At 39.5% G+C, this 15,655-nt stretch overlaps 1 non-coding gene across 1 annotated transcript; it reads left to right on the top strand.

Annotated features, from left to right (window-relative positions):
* The first annotated feature begins 11,120 nt into the window (after positions 1-11,120).
* Positions 11,121-11,230, top strand: LOC127089561 (small nucleolar RNA R71). The gene has a single exon (XR_007791140.1). It is a non-coding gene; the product is annotated as a small nucleolar RNA R71 (small nucleolar RNA).
* Positions 11,231-15,655: the final 4,425 nt, after the last annotated feature.

Here is a 15,655-nt window from a genome sequence, read left to right as displayed (position 1 = left end):
TCAGGGACACCCCGAAGGATAGAGGGTGACACAAATGCTATACATAATCAGAGAAATGGAAATAGAGGACAACAATACCGTCAAGTTGCTGTTGTGACTATTCCAGCAACCCAACCTCAACAACCACAAAGAGGACAACCACAAAAACAACAACCACGCCAATTCCAACCCAGACAAAGAATGCCAGATCGTCATTTTGATCCGCTGCCAATGACTTATGCTGAATTACTCTCTGAACTGCTCAGGTTAAAGTTTGTTGAACTTCGCACTATGGCTCCATTAACAAGGATTCCCGCTGGTTATGATGCTAATGTCCGTTGTGATTTTCATTCTGGTGCGCCAGGGCACCACATCGAGAATTGTCGGGCTTTCCACCATAAAGTTCAAGATTTGATTGATGCCAAGACGATTAACTTTGCTCCTACTCCAAATGTGATGAATAATCCTATGCCTCAGCATGGAGGGCCCAAAGTAAATAGTGTGGAAGATGGGGAAAATTTGAACTTGGTAGTCAATATTAATGATGTTCAGACTTTGTTGTGTGTAGTAATGGAACGTCTGCTTAGAGGGGGAATATTCCCGGGATGTGACGAGAATTGCTCAGATTGTGGTAATCATGAAAACGGCTGCGTGAAATCGAAAGAAGGTATCCAGGAATTGATGAATGAAGGTTGTTTACAGTTCAATAGAGTAGTGAAAGATCGTGAAGAGGTATTGACTGTGATTGATGTGCCCGTAAAAGAAAACATGTTTGGCATTGGTTATCAGCCTTTTCAATCATCAGAGCAGGGTGTCCAGAATCAGAAAGGGCCGTGTACTTTCACTACTGCTGGATTGATGAATCACGGGGATATCTTTGCAACAGACAATGAAGATGGAGACAGTGATTGTGATATGGATAAGTGGGTGCGCCCGTGTGCTCCAAGTGAGAAGATCAACAACTGGACTACTGAAGAAATAGTCCAAGTTACTCTTCAGACAGAGTAATTTTCTTTTGTCTTTCATTTTGCATGAAAGCCCTACGCTCTGCCCGAGGCGTAGTGGTTCATTGTAGGGCCACATCATGTTTTGAATTTTCAATGATTATCATCAATAAAGGACGTTTTGCAATCAAATTTGTGCTCACTGTCTTTCTGTTTTTATTACTTTCAGTTTTCAAAACCATAAAAATGGCAATGTTTTTGTTTTTTGTGTCTTCCTCGAACTCTTTTCTAAAATAAAGCATGAAACATCGCTCGTGCAGAATTGATCTTGCGGATTCCATTAAGAACAGTTATGTTATGGCTCAGTATGACTTCGATAATCCCATTTACCAAGCCGAAGAGGAGAGTGAAGAAGATTGTGAACTCCCCAAAGAATTGGCCAGACTATTGAAACAGGAGGAAAGGGTCATTCAACCTCATCAGGAAGAGTTGGAAGTCGTTAACCTTGGTACTGAGGACGCAAAGAAAGAGATCAAGATAGGGGCTGCTTTAGAGGAAAAGGTCAGGAGAGGGCTGATTGAAATGCTGCAAGAATATGTGGATGTATTCGCATGGTCGTATCAAGATATGCCCGATTTGGATACAGATATTGTGGTACACAGGCTACCTCTCAGAGAAGATTGTCCTTCGGTAAAGCAGAAGCTTCGCAGAACTAGTCCTGATATGGCTGTCAAGATCAAAGAGGAGGTTCAGAAGCAGTTGGATGCAGGTTTTCTAGCAGTTACTAATTATCCCCCTTGGGTGGCCAACATTGTACCCATGCCGAAGAAGGATGGTAAAGTCAGGATGTGTGTCGATTACCGAGATTTAAACCGAGCCAGTCCGAAAGATGACTTCCCATTACCTCACATTGATGTGTTGGTCGATAACACAACTCAGTCTTCGGTCTTCTCTTTCATGGATGGATTTTTTGGCTATAATCAGATCAAGATGGCTCCAGAAGACATGGAGAAGACGACATTCATTACACCTTGGGGCACGTTCTGTTATAAGGTAATGCCATTTGGGTTGAAGAACGCCGGTGCTACCTACCAAAGAGTTATGACGACTCTCTTTCATGACATGATGCACAAAGAAATTGAAGTGTACGTGGATGATATGATCGCGAAGTCTCAGACAGAAGAGGAGCACTTGGTAAACTTGCAAAAGTTGTTTGAAAGATTGAGAAAGTTCAAACTGAGGCTGAATCCAAACAAGTGTACATTTGGAGTGAGATCTGGAAATCTGTTAGGTTTCATTGTCAGTGAGAAAGGGATTGAGGTTGATCCAGCGAAAGTAAAAGCTATTCAAGAAATGCCTGAACCAAGAACGGAAAAGCAGATTCGTGGGTTTTTAGGGAGGCTGAACTACATTGCACGGTTCATATCTCACCTAACAGCTACGTGCGAACCGATTTTTAAATTGCTAAGAAAAGATCAAGCAATCAGGTGGAACGATGACTGTCAAAAAGCTTTTGATAAGATAAAAGAATATTTGCAGAACCCTCCAATTCTTATACCTCCAGTTCCTGGGAGGCCTTTGATAATGTACCTTTCAGTAACAGAGAATTCGATGGGGTGTGTATTGGGACAGCGTGACGAGTCTGGTCGAAAAGAGCCTGCAATATACTACCTTAGAAAAAAGTTTACCGACTGTGAAACAAGATATTCGCTGCTCGAGAAAACTTGTTGCGCTTTGGCATGGGCTGCTTGCCGACTAAGACAGTATATGTTGAACCATACTACCTTGTTGATTTCTAAGATGGACCCAGTAAAGTATATCTTTGAAAAGTCGGCTCTTACCGGACGCGTGGCTCGTTGGCAGATGATTTTAGCAGAGTATGATATCCAGTACACGTTACAAAAAGACATCAAGGGTAGTATTCTGTCTGATTACCTTGCCGAGCAACCAATTGATGACTATCAGCCGATGATGTTTGAATTCCCCGATGAAGATATCATGTACTTAAAGATGAAAGATTGTGAAGAGCCTCTTGTCGAGGAAGGACCGGATCCCGATGACAAGTGGACACTGATGTTTGATGGGGCAGTAAATGTGAATGGAAATGGTGTTGGGGCAGTACTTATTAATCCTAAAGGTGCACACATACCTTTTTCTGCCAGATTGACTTTTGAAGTAACCAACAACGAGGCTGAGTACGAGGCCTGTATCATGGGGATTGAGGAAGCCATCGATCTAAGGATCAAGACTATGGAAATTTATGGAGATTCTGCCCTAGTGATTAACCAAGTCAATGGAGACTGGAATACTCATCAGCCGCATTTGATTCCTTATAGAGATTACACCAGAAGAATCCTGACTTTCTTCAAGGCAGTAAAGTTGTATCATGTACCCCGAGAGGAAAATCAAATGGCTGATGCCTTAGCCACTTTGTCTTCCATGATTAAAGTTCATTGGCAGAATCATGTGCCACACGTTGTTGTGAATCGACTCGAGAGGCCTGCGTATGTGTTTGCAGCCTAGTCTGTTATTGATGAGAAGCTGCGGTTTTATGATATTAAGAATTTCCTCAAAAGCCAGGAGTATCCTGAAGGAGCGTCAAAGAATGACAAGAAGACACTGAGAAGGCTAGCTGGAAGCTTTTACTTGAACAAGGATGATGTGTTGTACAAGAGGAACTTTGACATGGTTCTGCTCAGATGTGTGGTTAGACACGAAGCAGACATGTTAATGCAAGAAGTACACGAGGGATCTTTCGGTACCCATGCTGGTGGTCATCTAATGGCCAAGAAGTTGTTAAGAGCCGGTTATTACTGGATAACCATGGAATCTGATTGTTTCAAATACGCTCGGAAGTGCCACAAATGTTAGATCTATGCAGATAAGGTGCATGTACCACCAAACCCTCTGAATATTATGAATTCTCCTTGGCCATTCGCGATGTGGGGCATCGATATGATTGGAAAGATTGAACCTACTGCTTCTAATGGACATCGCTTCATCCTAGTCGCGATTGATTACTTTCCCAAGTGGGTGGAAGCAGCTTCCTATGCCAATGTTACCAGACAAGTGGTTACTCGATTCATTAAGAAAGAAATTATCTGTCGTTATGGGGTTCCTGAGAGAATCATCACTGATAATGGTTCTAATCTCAATAACAAGATGATGAAAGAACTTTGCAAAGACTTTAAGATCGAACACCACAATGCTTCTCCTTACAGACCAAAGATGAATGGTGTTGTAGAGGCGGCAAACAAGAACATTAAGAAGATTGTGCAAAAGATGGTTGTGACGTACAAGGATTGGAATGAGATGTTGCCTTTCGCTTTGCATGGGTACCGTACCTCAGTACGTACGTCAACCGGGGCAACTCCGTTTTCACTTGTGTATGGCATGGAGGCAGTCTTGCCAGTAGAAGTTGAAATCCCTTCTTTGAGGGTGATGATGGATGTAAAACTTGACGAGGCTGAGTGGGTTCAAGCCAGGTTTGATGAGTTAAATTTAATTGAGGAAAAGCGATTAGCAGCTGTGTGCCATGGACAACTATATCAGAGAAGGATGAAGAATGCCTTTGATCAGAAAGTGCGTCCTCGAAGCTATCAGATAGGTGACTTAGTTTTGAAGAGGATTCTTCCTCCCGGTACAGATAATAGGGGCAAGTGGACTCCGAATTATGAAGGTCCATACGTTGTTAAAAAGATCTTTTCTGGTGGAGCCTTGATGCTTACAATTATGGATGGTGAAGATTTTCCGTCTCCTGTGAATTCAGATGTAGTCAAAAAATACTTCGCATAAACTGACCCGCTGGACAAAAAAGAAAGTCCAGGCAAAAAAGGGCATCCCGACGAACCAAGAGAAAAAGAAAAGAAAAAGGTTCAGGCAAAAGTCAGGGATAAAGAATAAAAAAATAATATGTACACCCGGTAAGTCGAAAACCTGCAAAGGCGGCTTAGGCAAAAATGGGTATCCCGGTGGATTGAAAACCTGAAAAGGCGGTCCAGGCAAAAGAGGGATTAAAGCGAAGACTACAGTCTGGGTTATCTATACTTCATCACATTTCGGTGTCTACCATCTCGAAGGATATGATTGGTCCAATTACTCTTCTCAGAAAGCAAAGAATTTGGGGGAAATCGAAGATCTATGAGTCATAACAGAATTGGAAAATAGTGGAATGTCGTGTTCACATTGCCAATAGGATAGTTTATTTTCTCTTTTGGCGCAATTACCTCTTCCTAGGAATTGCTTCCAGATGTATTTGCCTTTATAGGCCATTTTCAATCAATAAAAGTCGTTATTCAGTCAAATTGCTCTCTTGTTTTTTATTTCTACTGTTTTGTTTGCAAAAAACATCCGAATTTTTGATAAACATTGCATCTGAAAAACATGAAGGCTAGACAATGACGTGCGGAAAGATAAAACATCTGAAAATCATTTTAAATGTTGAATACACTTGAGTATATTTTGTCCATACGATCCCCTGGGGCATGTTGGTCTTGTGTTTTGCAGGTTACTATCTTTGACTGATGGCTAAAGCAGATGAGCCAAAGTTTGTTCGAAGGAAGACCCTATTGTTTAAACACTGTCCAGTCGTATAAGAAGTTGGGTTGTCTAAGTCGAGTTCAGAATTTGTTTCCCCAGCATGGTCGAGAGGTTGGTGTTTTCCCAACAGGTGACTCCCCAGTTGAGTTGGTTTCTCTACCGTGCCGAGAATGTCAGATCAGCAAGTATCCTCAGCAAAATTGTTGTATGTCCCCACAGAGTTGGAAGATCGAATCAGAAATTGTATGCTCAATAAAGTGATCATTTGCTTTCCCAGCAGGAGTTTACCTCCCCTTTGCATCTTGCATGTAGTAATCATCATTTGCATTCGCATTCTCAAATCGCGTAGCATTTCCATTCAGTATGGAGCATTACGCCATAGAAAACTCAAACATATGCATACATGTGTTAAACCAGATTGGATCTTATCCCCAACAGAGACAGATCATTCTTCAACACCAGTGTAGCACATTTGCAGCAGTTGCTCTTGGCAATATTCAGAATCAATAATCTCAGTGAGATTTATTTTCTCACCAGTCCGTGAAAGGAAAGCTTGATCCTCTTCCAATTGGGTCCCCGGCAAGTGTCTGCCCTATTTTGACATATGCAAATGTCATCCTTGCGATACCGGTAAGTGTCGTGTTGATCCTCGTAAATATTGGTGCTTTTCTTTGATGTCGGCGAACATCATCTTTCGATGTCGGTAAACGTCGAATTCCAATCGTTGGCCATCGGTAAATGGCATGTCTCTCAAAGATCGTTCTGTCAACACCCATGTGTATCCTTTCCTTTTTGATGTCGATAAACATCATTTGTCGATGTCGGTAAACATCAGCCGCTTGTTAACCATCGGTAAATGGTTTTGTCGCTCAAGATTCCCCAGCAGGTTCGCTATCCACAAATATCGAGTATTTCGCTTTCGCCATCGATAAATGGTTTCGTTTCACAAACATCTCTGTTCGATGTCGGTAAACATCGAGTTCCTTCCCAGTATCGGTAAATGTCTGGTCTTGTTTCGCTTATAAACATCTTTGTTCGATGTCGGTAAACATCAAGTTCCTTCCCAGTCATCGGTAAATGTCTGGTCTTGTTTCGCTTATAAACACCTTTATTCGATGTCGTTAAACATCGAATTCCTTCCCAGTCATCGGTAAATGTCTGGTCTTGTTTCACTTGTTCCTCCCCAGTGAAGTCGCCATCGGTAAATGGCCTCGCTTTTGTTGATATCGGTAAATATCAAATTGGTTTCTGAAGCCGCCATCGGTAAATGGCCTCGCTTTCTTTGATATCGGTAAATATCAAGTGTGTTTTGAAGCCGCCATCGGTAAATGGCCTTGCTTTCTTTGATATCGACAAATATCAAGTGTGTTCTGAAGCCGCCATCGGTAAATGGCCTCGCTTTCTTCGATTCGTCACCAACAGAGTGCAAATTCTCCGGTTCTTTTGGTATTCAATCCCTATTTACCTTGAAAGTCTGATAGCCGCTGCTTTCATCCGTTCAGGTTCACAGTTGATTGAATAGGGGCAGCTGTAGCACCTCATATTTGCCCCCCTCATTCATGCATTCATTTTAGGTCATTTAACATTTCATATTGCATTTCAGCAAAGTTCATCTGAATTAGGGGTTTGACCTCTGGCCAACTTTGGTATACTGAAGCAGTCAAAGGATTGAGAGACATTCTTGGTTTAAAGATCTTATGGATGTTGTGTGGAGCTCTTTGGAGCTAGGGTCTCATTTTCAGAGGTTTCTTTGAAGGATCAAGCTTAATGGGCTCAGTACAACTCAAAATTCAACGGTGAAGTCAAAAGCCAATTGTTGGTCAACTGAAGGTCAAATGGCTAAGAGAATGACTGGAGTTACTTCCAACATAGTCAAATGGGGTCTATTTCTTATTCAAAACGCTAGTCTGGAAGGAGCAAAAGTCTGTTCCTGAGCTGTCATGCTCACTAGGCGAGCAGAGTGGTTCGCCTAGCGAGTCCCAAAACTCTCATGCTCGCTAGGCGAGCAAATTCTTCGCTAGGCGAAGACCACGCGTTCTAAAATATAACAGAAAAATCTTGGACTTGGACCTCTCTCTCTTGAGCCCACAAAGCCACGAAAATCAGGTTATAAATATAAAAACTTCAGTAGAACGAAAAAAAAGGAGAACAAACAGAGAATTGGTGAAAGCAGAAAACACTCTGAAATTTCCTTGGAACAAAACCCTAAAGAAGAGCTAACAGAATTCATAGCAGACTCCATATCACAAGATCACCTCTACCAAGTCCATCTCATATAAACCCTAAGATCGCTTTGCAAACCGCACCGGGCGATTCAATCTCATTCGATCTCTCCAATCAGGTTTGCCCTATTCCCATTACTTTACGCCTTCAATTTGAAATTTCTAAATGTATGAGGCATTTGGGTTTAGATGTGCATGAATGTATAAAATAATTCCTTGAATGTTTAATCACTTTGTTTTTGAGATGGATACCATAGGGTTTGGGATTATGGAAATCGGACTGTTATCAAGGAAGAGTCTAAAACCCGCAGGCACTCGCTAGCACCTCGCTAGGCGAGCATGTAGCGAAGCTTCGCTAGCACCTCGCTAAGCGAAGCAGTAGCGAGCGTGATAGTAATTGATTTTTTTTGTTTGCTCTAATCTGTTTTGTGTTTGTCGTGGCATGTTTTTCTCTTGTTTGGTGCAACCCTTGATTGCGCCCCATCCGGTTATTCTGACTTGTTTGTCGAGTTTTTGTGAGGGCTCACATGACTTCTGAAGAGATAGCTTACTTGGTATTCCACTTTATTTGTGGGATACCATTTGGAGATTTATTCCGATTACCTGTGCTGACTTGCTTTCTTTGATGGTGCCAGTTTGAGAGATCTCTGGGTTTCTCGTTTTTTTAGTTGCTGTTACTTCGGATCTTTATCCGTGGGGTAGATCTCTTGATCCCTTTTACATCTTTTCCGCATTTTACCGTTTTCTTAGCTGGAAGACCTCGATAGGAGGCAACATTTTTGTGTGTTTACTTTTGTGCCCTAAAGAGGCAATTGACGGATAAAAGGGATTAGTAGTCAATCCCCCGTTATTCAGTGTGTCGTTCTTTATGCTCACACTACGTGTCGATGCTTCAGAACAAAAGCCCAAGATCTTCTGTCCGATCAGTCAGTGGAGAGGGTTCCACCTTTCTGAATCCCCACTTTTTGTCATGAGCTCACCCTGTCCAGGGTTAAGAGCTACGAGGTCTTATCCTCATTACCCTTTTGATCTGCTCACCTTGACGTTCAATGTCAGTGGTTAAGAGCCCGTTTGATTACCCTTCCATGGCTTGTTTGTCGAGGTTGATATGACCCTTCTTGACTAAAGCCCTACCCATATATGTTTGAGCCACCATGTTGGCATGTTTACTTTATGCATGTTTGTTTTGTATGGTGTGATCGTCTCCCCATAGGATTGCTAGGCTTCGTATAGTCTCTCGTTTGCATGTCAATTAAGGTAGCACGGTTCCTTCGTCTAGGACTTCCTTTTTTGCATGAGTGTCCCTAAAACACAAACAAACTCATTGATTTTTCTTCTCCTAAGAACACGTTAACTCCTTCTACTACAGGCGAGTAAGTCTCCAAAGGTCGAGCATCCGGTAGATTGCGTAGTAACGTCGTTCACCTAAAAAACACAAAAACAAACAAAAATAGGTTAGCCGAACTACGGTTTGCTCTGATTCTCATTCCAGATGAGATACGTAGGCATAAGACGCAATGTCTTAACGAGCACACTTCTCTTTAACCCATAGATTAGCCGAGCTACGAAGACTCTGATTCTCATATTCAGATGAGATACGTATGCAGTGGATGCGACATCTGTGCGAGTCATTTTCTTTTGACCCCTCTTTTAGTAAATAGTACATTAGATAAACCCACACCCTTTAGACAAGACCAACAAGAGTGGATCCCGTAGAGTACTACGGATGCGTAGGGGTGCTAATACCTTCCCTTCGCATAATCGACTCCCGAACCCAAGATTTGGTTGCGAGACCTTGTCTTTTCCTTTCCTTTTTCCAGGTTTACTTCGAGCATTTCCTTTCCCTCCTTTGGGATAAATAACGCACGGTGGCGACTCTTCTGTCATGTCTTTTTTCGCCGATTGTTTTTTTCGCATTCTTCATTTAGGTTGCGACAGTATGCACAACTCTAAAATATCAATGGACATAGTCGTATGCACAACTCCATTCGTTAAGAGCTACGACACCTCATGCCTCAGTCGGTACTAGATGATTAAGGAAATTCACATACATGAGATCTACATCTATATGGGCCATAACCTGCATATACCCGTGAATGTGAGAAAAATACACAAGAAGGGGGGTGAATTGTGTATGTAAATTCTTTTTCGTTTCTGATGACAACTTCAGAATCTGAACACGTTCAGAGTCTGATATCAGAATGTTAATAGCATCGAAAGAATAATAAAGTTCAAAAGCAATAAACAAATTAACACATAGAGTTTATCCTGATTTCTCTCCTAAACTGAGAGTAGTATAGTCCCCTTGTCTAACAAGAGTTTTTCATTATAATCAAACTGATTACAAATATTACTTTTTTTCTTTTAAATTCAAAAAATATAAAAATAAGCTTTCAATTGTAAATAATTTATAATATTGTATATAATCAAACTCATTTTCAAAATCAAACTAATCTTAACATTTTTGCAAATAAAAAGTGGGTATACCTCGAGAACACTTAAGATCAAATTAATTTAAAAACAACATAACAATTCAAATCATTTTTGTGCCCTTGTACACTATTGAAAAATATTTTCATAAAAGGATAGTCCAAGTTACGTTCAACACGAAATAAAAACAAGTGCTTAAGCCTCCATCGCGCGAGCAATACAAGGCAAGTTTAAAGGCAAGAACAGCTTTAACAATATTATAAAATCAACCAAAACACAATCTTTTTTTAGCCGAACTACGTAGACTCTGACTTTTCTCATCACTCGATGAGAAATACGTAGGCATAAGGTTGTGAAACCCTGGTGAGTCCTATAACCAAAAACTAACCTTTTTCCTTTTAACCCTTTTTGAACATTTGTAAATATCAAGTAAATAAAAGCAAGTAGAAATTAACATGCAAACATCCTCGTAGACAAACAAACTTAACCCTAGGCTAGAGGAGATTCTCGTTGAGTACAATGGAAGTGAGGGGTGCATAACACCTTCGTCTCACTTAACTGACTCCCGAACCCATATTTGGTTGCGATGATCGTCTTATCCTTTTCTTTATGGTTTTATCATTATTTCCCATATTCCTTATAAATGAATAAAATATGGTGGCGGCTATGTGATTTTTCCTGTCGCGACAGAAGCAATAGGGGCTGGAATAATAGGTGTGGAAGGTGTGACACTTAGACTTTCTACCTTTTAGTAAAGAGTGTCTACCTTAGCGTTCATGCGATCAAACATATTAACCTCATACGTACCACCGGTTTTGGGAGTAGGTTTAGCGGCGACTTGTTGCGTGCTTCCCCAAGAATGATGGTTCTTGGCCATTTCCTTTATAAGATTATAGGTCACATCTTGTGGACTATTCATAAGGGCTCTGCCATAAGCCGCATCAAGGGTCATCCTTATGGAATAAAGGAGACCATTATATAAGGTGTGGATTATCATCCTTTTTTGAGCCCATGGAAGGGGCAGAGACTTAACAAGTTCTTAAAACGCTCTCACACGTCAAACAAAGATTCCCCATCTTCTTGCCTAAAATTATTTATTTCGTTCCTAACTTGGGTCGTCTTACTCAGTAGAAAGTACCACACGAGAAAAGCAGCTTTCAATTGAGCCCACAGAGTGATGGAATTAGCGGGCAAGGATTGGAGCCAAGCCCGTGCTCGGTCTCTCTAAGAGAAAAGAAATAGTCTTAGGCGAATAACGTTCTAGTCGACGCCATTTGCCTTAACGGTACCACATATAATGGAATAAATTGACATGTGTAAGTTTGGGTTTAATGAAGGTAACCTTGAAAATTGGTCCTGTTGGACCATATCTATCAATGAAGGTTTAAGCTCGAAATTATAGGTGGGTAAACAATACTGCAATGCGATCCCTCTTTTGTACGAATCACATAATATTTTAAAGGCTTCGTATCAATAACAGGTGCAACCCTTATGGGTTGTCTTTGAGTTCAACGTCTTTCTCGTAAGAAACGCTCAATCTCGTCAACAGGTTCAATTGAATTGTCAGTAGAACGTGTCCTTCGCATACAAAAGTAGCAGGAGAACTTAAGCAGAAAAGTAAAACTCTAGTCTCTACGATGATCAGACAAAATTTCAATATTAACGCAATTAGTCCCCAGTAACAACACCAAAAACTTGACACGTCACAAGTGTACGACAAATGTCAGAGTAATACAAAAAGTATCGAATCCTCATAGACCAATGGTTAAGTATCAAATTATATCTTATCAATGTAAAGCTAGAGCAACCGAGTAATTGATAATAAGATCGACTTAAGTGAAAAAACACTTAAACTAAAATAGCTTATTTTCAAAAGCACTTTTTGAAATAGATTAAATGCAGATAACTTATATTTAATCAGAATCAGACAAAACTTAGGGTGACAATCCCCATTCAAATATCTCTATATAATCGATTTATTTTTACTACGATAATTTATGCGCAAATTATAGAAAATAGATTATTATGGACAACACTTGCTTTCACCAATGTGTTATCCTATTTTCAACGAATAATTTGTCATCTTTCGCTTATTTGAATTATTCGTCAAAAACTTTTTACCATTGCATAGCTATTATAATGAAACATTTATCAACTTCATTTGAGCACTTTCGCGTCATCAAACTCAGTTGTTTGAAAACTTGTTATCAGGCACTGATACACGTCCTTTCATATCGTTATCGGTACCTGAAAACTCTTTTGCTTTCGTAACAAGGATTGAAAGAAAACTCAGGTATTTAAAATAAACACGCATCAAATTCTCATAATTGATTTAGTTAATCTTACATATGGTCGTTGTGAGGGCAAAGGTTCTTAGTCCTTGTTTTAATGATGTCAAACCCTTTTAGTTACTCATACTATGTACTTTGGACGGTGTCATCATGTCATAGAGTGAATTCATTCTCTAACATGCTCAAAGTATAAGTTTAATGTGTCCATGCATATAGGAGTATCTCATATATGTCAATAATGCACTTGATCATCGTCGGTACCTTAGGTTCATAAGAGAATAGTTTGAATTGACCAAAACACGTCTCAAAAACTCAGTTTTGACCGTTTAAGAACTTTGAGTCGACTCATGCCTTGGAGCGGTCGACTCATTCATGCATATCACATTCTATATAACTCACGGGTCTGAACAGGTCGAGTCATAGGTCGACTCAATCCTAGAAAAACAAGATGAGTCGACTCATCTATCTATTGCATCAATTCATTATCTGTTTCATTTGAACCATGTTGCTACGGGTCTGAATAGGTTGAGTCATAAGTCGACTTAATTCTGGAAAAACTTGTTTGAGTCAATTCATCTCCTATTTGAGTCGACTCTTCGCCTGTTTCACCTGAGTTATTTTGCTGCGGGTATGAACAAGTCGAGTGATCTGTGAATAGATCGAGTCGTCACTGTTGTTACTCAATTTTCTGTTGCGTATTTTTGCAAAAATATTGTGTTATGTTTGTGACTTGGTATATGCATCATATATATATTCTAGAGTTTCTTCTTCAACTGTTAACAAGAAAAGTGAAAGATATACACTAAAGTTCCTCTTCATCTTCATTCTTCATTGCATGTTTCAACAACTACACATAACAATTTTTGTTGATCATAGTGCATTATTGTGGTGATAACGTCCAAATAGGATTGTGTAATCTTAGTTTGAGTAAGTGGGTTTTTCTTGAATAAAACCGTAGGGTTTTTTCCTCCAAGAATTGGGGTTTTTTGCACAAATCTTTGCTTCATAGATTCAGCCGAGTGAAAGGTTTGAAGAATGGTGGGTTCGTTCGAACAAGTAACGGTAACTGGAGGATTATGAAGAAAGGTTTGGGTTTAAGCGTGTCACGATTGTAATCAGCCGAGCTAGAATTTTGGAGAACTTGAATTTCTTGCAATAAGGTAGCTACAATTGGAGGTTTCACGCATATCCGATCGAAATCAGTCAAGCTAGAGTTTTATAGAACGTGAAGTTATTGCAATAAGGTAGTTACAATCAGAGGTTTGTTCGGAACGTTTGAAGCATTTGGTTCAACTCAAATCAAGGAGAAAGAAGTAAATAGGATCTGTAACAACACTTAGGTTTGCTTGGTGGTGATCATTTCTTCTCTTGTATAAACTTTGCAATTTGATAATAAATATTTCAATTCTAGTTTTAGAATTGGGGCCAGGCGTACCCTAAGCGAGTACGAAATGGGAACTGCCTAAACAAGTCTGGTGTTATTCTCTCTTTCTCTAACTCTTTAAATTCTGCATAAATTGAATCTTGTGTGAAATTAATTATAAACTTCATCTCGCTTAATTGTTGTGCATTAAAATTGTTCGATAAATTGTTGCAATCACTTTGATTGCAACTAAGGAAAACTCTGCACAATTAATTCTAGTGAAATTGAGACCAGTGTAGTGTGCATACCAAGTGTTTGATAAAATTAACTTCACACTAGTTTATCAATATTTTGCTTGTTCTCTTATTGTGTTAACTCATCATTAGCGGTAACTATATCAAGGATTTATGTATTTGATCGATTGATTAAGATAGTTGTTGATTATCTTTATCTTAGTCATTCCATTAGATTTCATGCATATCCGATCTTTCCAGTAACTGATCATTTAGACGATCGTGGTCTAGGGAGCTGTTGCGACCTTTAAAAACAATTTTAAAAAACGCTAAATTTTTAAATACTGATATATTCAACCCCCCCTTTAGATCGGTATTATCGTCTAACAAGTGGTATCACAAGCACTGGTTCATCTAGTGCTTCACATATAACTTTTTAGAAAATGAGTAACGATCCTAAAGGGGCGTACAATAGAGCACCTATTTTCACTGGTGAAAACTAAATTTATTGGAAAGATTGTATGCGTATTCATATCAACTCTATTGATAGGAAGATATGGAAAGTCATCCAAGATGGTCCTATGAAAATAACTATGACCAATGAGGATGGTGTTGTTATAACTAAACTTGAAGCACAATGGAATGAAAAGGATGAGAAAAAGTATAGCTATGATTGGAAATCCAGAAATATGATCATCGTTGTCGTAGTTGTTGATGAGTATTATAGGGCTTCCCATTGTAATAGTGCTAAAGTTATGTGGGACTCATTGCAAATTGCCCATGAGGGAACCAATGATGTCAAACTAGCTAGAATCAAGACTTTGACTCAAGAATTTGACATTTTTCATATGAAGGATGGTGAAACCATTGCTGATATGCAAAAGAGATTTTCTCATCTAATCAATTGGTTAAATGATCTTTATAGAACTACCCCTAATGATGTTGCTACTAACAAAATCTTAAGATGTGTTAATAGGGAATGGCAATCAAAGGTCACCGCGATTAAGGAAGCCAATGATCTAAGAATATTGGACATGGCAACATTGTTTGGTAAGCTTCAAGATCATGAGCAAGAGCTCATGAACCTTGAGAAACATGAAAAGAGTCAAAAGAAGGAAAAGAAGGAGAAAGCTAAGGACACTGAAAGGAAGTTTATCGCTTTAAAGGCTTCAAGTTCTAAGTCATCCACCAACGATACGTGTGAGAGTGAATCAAGTGATGATGATAAAGATTCGAATGAAGACATAGGGATGTTTGTAAGGAGGTATAACTGATGCCTTAGAAAAAATGAAGTTCAAAATCCGGATAAAAATCTAGTCAACTATAGAAGACAATCAAAATTCCCAAATCAAGAAGAAGGTAAGACAACTAAGTCAAGAGGATCATGTTACAATTGCGGAAAGGCCGATCACTATAAGTCGGAATGTTCCTTGTTGAAGAAAGATAAAGGAAGAGACAAACGTCACAAGAAATCTAGCAAAGCTAGAAGAGCATACATTGCATGGGAGAGCGATGATAACTCAAGTGATGAAGAAGAAAATGTCAATATTTGTCTTATGGCTCATCAAAAGAATAAAAAGAATGTAAGTCATTCTAAATATGACCATGTTGATAAAATATCTTATTTTGATTTGCAAAAAACCTTTAGTACTCT

The sequence above is a fragment of the Lathyrus oleraceus genome, chromosome 5 (genome assembly GCF_024323335.1).
Source record: "Lathyrus oleraceus cultivar Zhongwan6 chromosome 5, CAAS_Psat_ZW6_1.0, whole genome shotgun sequence".
Lineage (NCBI taxonomy): Eukaryota > Viridiplantae > Streptophyta > Magnoliopsida > Fabales > Fabaceae > Lathyrus > Lathyrus oleraceus.
This window is presented reverse-complemented; position numbering and strand designations above follow the sequence as displayed.